Source organism: Canis lupus, chromosome 6 (assembly GCF_011100685.1).
Source record: "Canis lupus familiaris isolate Mischka breed German Shepherd chromosome 6, alternate assembly UU_Cfam_GSD_1.0, whole genome shotgun sequence".
Classification (NCBI taxonomy): Eukaryota; Metazoa; Chordata; class Mammalia; order Carnivora; family Canidae; genus Canis; species Canis lupus.
In genome coordinates, this window is record NC_049227.1 from 25,021,469 (window position 1) to 25,027,468 (window position 6,000).

Below are 6,000 nucleotides of genomic sequence, written 5' to 3' on the forward strand. Positions count from 1 at the left end.
TGAATCTTTTAAATTCTTCCTTAATTTCTTGGTTGACCCTTTCATCTTTTAGCAAGATGGTCCTTAACCTCCATGCGTTTGAAGTCATTCCAAACTTCTTGTTGATTTAGTTCTAATCTCAAGGCATTATGGTCTGAGAATACGCAGGGGATGATCCCAATTTTTGGTATCCGTTCAGACTTGATTTGTGACCCAGTATGTAGTCTATTCTGGAGAAAGTTCCATGTACCCTTGAGAAGAATGTATATTCAGGTGAGTTTGGATGTAAAGTTGTGTAGATATCTGTGAAATCCATCTGGTCCAGTGTATCATTTAAAGCTCTCGTTTCTTTGGAGTTGTTGTGTTTAGAAGACCTATCGAGTGTAGAAAGTGCTTGATTGAAGTTGCCAAGTATAAGTGTATTATTATCTAAGTATGTCTTAATTTTGGTTATTAATTGATTGATATATTTGGCAGCTCCCACATTCGGGGCATATATATTGAGGATTGTTAAGTCCTCTTGTTGGATAGATCCTTTAAGTATGATATAGTGTCCCTCTTCATCTCTCTCTACAGTCTTCGGGGTAAATTTTAGTTCATCTGCGATAAGGATGTCTACCCCTGCTTTCTTTTGAGGACCATTTGAATGGTAAATGGTTCTCCAACCTTTTATTTTCAGGCTGTAGGTGTCCTTCTGTCTAAAATGAGTCTCTTGTGGACAGCAGATAGATGGGTCCTGCTTTTTTATCCAGTCTGACACCCTGCGCCTTTTGATGCAGTCATTAAGCCCATTCACGTTCAGAGTTACTATTGAAAGATATGAATTTAGTGTCATCATGATATCTATTCAGTCCCTGTTTTTGTGGATTTTTCCATTGGACTTCTTAAAGGGGAATTTTGAGAGGTCCCCTTAAAATTTCTTGCCGAGCTGGTTTGGAGGTCACATATTCTTTCAGTTCCTGCCTGTCTTGGAAGCTCTTTATCTCTCCTTCCATCCTGAATGAGAGCCTTGCTGGATAAAGTATTCTTGGTTGCATGTTTTTCTCATTTAGGACCCTGAATTTATCCTGCCAGCCCTTTCTGACCTGCCGGGTCTCTGTGGAGAGATCTGCTGTTACCCTAATACTTCTCCCCATAAAAGTCAGGGATTTTGTGTCTCTTGCTGCTTTAAGTATCTTCTCTTTATTTTTGGAATTTGCAAGTTTCACCTTTAAATGTCAAGGTGTTGAGCAGTTTTTATTGATTTTAGGGGGGATCTCTCTATTTCCTGGATCCAAATGCCTGTTTCCCTTCCCAGATCAGGAAAGTTTTCAGCTATGATTTGTTCAAATACATATTCTGGACCTCCGTCTCTTTCGGCGCCCTCGGGAACCCCAATTAAACATACATTTTTCTTCCTCAGGCTGTCATTTATTTCCCGTAATCTATCCTCATAGTCTTTTAATTATTTGTCTCCTTTTTCCTCAGTTTCCCTCTTTGCCATCCACTTGTCTTCTATGTCACTCACTTGTTCTTCCACCTCATTAATCCTCCTCGTTAGGACTTCTAGTTTGGATTGCATCTCATTCAATTGATTTTTAATTTCTGCCTGATTAGATCTAAATTCTGCAGTCTGAAGTCTCTTGAGTCCTTTAAGCTTTTTTCTAGAGCCACCAGTAGGTTTATAATAGTGCTTCTGAATTGGCTATCTGACATTGAATTGTAATCCAAATTTTGTAACTCTGTTGGAGAGAGGACTATTTGTGATTCTTTCTTTTGAGGTGTGGTTTTCCTTCTAGTCATTTTTCTCAGTGCAGAGTGGCCAAAACAAGTTGTATTGGGAAAAGGAGAAAAACAGAGGAGAGAAAGAAGGAAAGAAAAGAGAAAAAAAAGAAAAAAGGAAGGAAAAAGAAGAGAAAAGAAAAAGAAAGAAGAAAGAAAGGAAAAAAGGGTGGGCAAAGTAAACAAATCAAAAAGCAAAACAAAACAAAACAAAACAAAGAAAACACGGAGGATTATCCTCTGATTCTGTATACTGTAAGTCCCTTGACTTCCCCTGGAATTTTCCAGTGCTGCTTGGTCAATAATTTGTTTTTCCCCTGTCCCTCTAGCTGGTCTTCGGGGGGAGGGGCCTGTTGTGCTGATTTTCAGGTGTTACATTTGGGGGAACTGCTCTGCCCTCTGCCTGGTGCAGGGCTCAGTGGGGGTTGTTTATCCAGTGAGGCCCCAGGAGGAACAACCACAGTGGCCGCGGCCAGCTCGGGAGCCCTGGATTCAGTTCCTACAGTAACTATGGAGCTCTCCGTCTGCAGGGGCCTGGATGCTCCGGGGGGGCGGGGCCGCTGATCTGCTCAGCTCGGGGCAGGAGTGTCCTTGCTGTCCTGGGCCCTCCTGGCCTCTGCCTGTCCTGGGGGGAGGCCAGATCCTGGGCTGTGTCCCCGGTGCCCTGTGCTCCGAGGCCTGCGCTGTTGGATTCATGCTCCTGGCCGGGCAGCCCCCTCTCTGCAGAGCGTCCGCCCGAGCCCCTCTGAGCTGCACCCGGAGCCGTGCAGCCCCCTCCCCGCGGAGCCTCTACCTGAGCCCCTCTGAGCTGCTCCCGGGTCCAGCCGTGCGCACTGCAGCCCTTTAGGCAGCTCGGCCCCCTCTCCCCCGGCACAGGTGTCTGTTAGTGTCCCAGGGAGCCTGAGGGCATCCCCGCCCTCCTGGGGTCCTGCTCTAACTCCCTGCGAGCGCCTTTCTGCCTGGGAAGATTGGTGAAACTCCTGCTTCTCCTGGACGGAGCTCTCCTGTCCTGGGGGCACTCGCCCTGGCCTTAGCCCGGATCCTCGCAGGGCCGCTCCCCCTTGGATGCCTTTTGTTTCTTTATTTCTATTTTCCCCGTCTTTCTACCTTGATAGAAGCGTGAACTCTTCTCACTGTAGTGTTCCAGCTGTTCTCTCTTTCAATCTCAGGCCGAATTTGTAGATTTTCAGGATGATTTGAAGGTTATCTAGGTAATTTGGTGGGGACAGGTGACTTGGGGACCCTACTCTTTCACCATCTTGCCCCCCCTCAGTAGGGTGCTCTTTAACCTCCATGTGTTTGATTTTCTTCCAATTTTCTTCTTGTGATTGAGTTCTAGTTTCAAAGAACTGTGGTCTGAAAATATGCAGGGGGCACTCCCAATCTTTTGGTATCGGTTGAGACCTGATTTGTGACCCAGTATGTGGTCTATTCTGGAGAAAGTTCTATGTGCATTTGAGAAGAATGTGCATTCAGTTGCATCAGTTGGAAAGTTCTGTATATATCTGTGAAATCCATTTGGTCCAGTGTATGATTTCAGGCCCTTGTTTCTTTGATGATGTTGTGCTTAGAAGATCTGTCATTTGCTGAAAGTGCCATGTTGAAGTCTCCTTCTATTTGTGTATTATTATCTAAGTATGTCTTTACCTTGGTTATTAATTGATTGATATTCTTGGAAGCTCCCACATTAGGGGCATAAATATACACGATTGTTAGGTTCTCTTGTTGGATAGATCCTTTAAGTATGTTATAGTGTCCCTCTTCATCTCTTACTACAGTCTTTGGGATAAACTTTAATTTATCTGATATGAGGATTGCTACCCCAGCTTTCTTTTAGGACCATTTGAATGGTAAATGGTTCTCCACCCCTTAATTTTCAGGCTGGAGGTGTTCTTAGGTCTAAAATGTGCCTGCTGTAGACAACATATAGATGGGTCATGCTTTTTTTCCCCAGTCCAATACCCTGCGTCTTTTAATGGGATCATTTAGCCCATTCACGTTCAGAGTAACTATTGATAGATGAATTTAGTGTCATTGTATTACCTATTTAGTCCCTGTTTTTGTGGTTGTTTCTGTGGGCCTCCTCGTTCTTTTACAGCGTCCCCCTTAATATTTCTTGCACAGCTGGTTTAGTGGTCACATATTGTTTCAGTTTCCGCCTATCCTGGAAGCTCTTTATCTCTTCTTCTATTGTGAATGAGAGCCTTGCTGGATGAAGTATTCTTGGCTGCACGTTATTCTCATTTATTACACTGTATATACCATGCCAGCCCTTTCTGGCCTGCCAGATCTCTGTGGGGAGGTCTGCTGTTAATCTGGATATTTCTCACCATTTAAGTTAAGAATATGTCTTGCACTGCTTTAAGAATTTTCTCTTTATCTTTGAAATTCGCAAGTTTCACTATTAAATGTTGAGGTATGGAACAGTTTTATTTTTTTGGTGGGGGGGATCCTCTCTTTTGGATCTGAATGCCTGTTTCCTTTTCCTGATTTGGGAAGTTCTCAGCTATGATTTGTTCAGATACACTTTGTGGTCCTCTCTCTCTCTCAGCCTCTTCTGGGATCCCAATTATATATAGATTCTTCCTTCTGAAGCTATCATTTATTTCCCTAAGCTGTTCCTCATGGGCTCTTGTTTTCCTTTTTCCTTCAGCTTCCTTCCTTGCCATCAACTTGTCTTCTATGTCACTCATTCTCTCTTCTACTTCATTAACTCTAGCAATAGAACATCCAGTTTGGATTGCATTTCATTTAATCTATTTTTAATTTGGGCCTGATTAGATCCCAGTTCTGCAGTATGAAGTCTCTAGAGTCCTCTATGCTTTTTCCCAGATCCACCAGTAGCTTTATAATTGTACTTCTGAATTGAATTTCTGACATCGTATTGAAATCCAAATTCTGTAACTCTGTGACTGAGAGTACCATTTCTGGTGCTTTATTTTGTGGTGAATTCTTCCTTCTAGTCATTTTGTCCAGTGCAGAGTGGCTGTATGAGTGGGCTGAGTCAAAAATATGAACCACAACATAAGTAAAACACACCATACATGATTCCTAAGAGGTCAGAGACCAGAAAATAAAAGAAAAAAAAAAGCAGAACAAAATAAAACAAAAGGATCACTAAAGTGTAAAGCAAATTTTAACACAAAGTAGTAATAATAAAAAGGCAAAAACCAAAAACAATGAAGAAAAAGGGGAAAAATGTAAAGAAAAGTGGGAAAAGAGAAGAAATGGGGGTGGACGGGGTGGTGAAGACATCGTAGTGGAGAATGTAGTCTCCCTGAGGGTCCTAGAGGGTGATCCTCTTGTTTCTGAGTGTATTTTGTTCTGTATTTTAGAAGATGCTCAATCCCAAATTTATGTAAGCCAGCAATATTTCTAGAAAGCCTCAACATTCACCACAGAAACATAAACAAGATAAATAGAGGGGCAGAATGGGAAGGGAGAGAGAATATAATCTCACAGAATGAACCAACACAGTATTCCACTTGGTTCTGGGTGTATGCTGGTCATGTTTTAGAAGGTACTAACATCTACCGTTGTAAAACAACGTGAGGCAGAAAAAACAAAAAACAAAAACCTGTATGTCGGATATCTACCAAAATTAAACTGAACACATTGAAGGGGATCCAGAAGTGAAAAATAGATCTAAGACATTTAATTGTAGAAATATGAAAGTCAAAAAGGAAAAAACTTAAAAATGAGGAAGTGGTAAAAACCTGTAGTTAAGGTGGGAAAAGAGAAAAAATATTGGAGATTTTTAGTCTGACATAAAAACAAGTCATAATGGAAAAAGAAAAATAAAAGAATAAAAGGACCCTCTAGCTCTATATACTATTTTCTCTCAGGCCTGGAGCTTTCCAGTGCTGCTTGGTCAGTAAACTTGCTCTTCTTTTGTACTTCCAGCTGCTCTTCTGGGGGAGGGGTCTACTGTGCTGATTGTCAGGTGTCTTTGCCTGGGCAGAAATGCCCTGGCCCTTGCTAGTATGGCCCTTGCCCAGCTCAGTATGAGCTGTTTATCCTGTGAGGCCTTTTTTCCATAGAGGCCCTGCCTCTCCCAGGCACAAGGTGAAATAAAGTGGGAAAACAACAATGGCGGCAGCCAGATTTCCAGCTCTGGAGTCAATCTCCCTGCGAATAACTAACCAAAGTCTCCCAGTCCATGCTGGCCTAAATGCTTATGTGGGCAGGAGCAGGTGCACTGATCTGCACAGCTTGTGGGGCACCCAGCAGCAGGAGAGTTCTTGCTTTCTTGTGACCTCC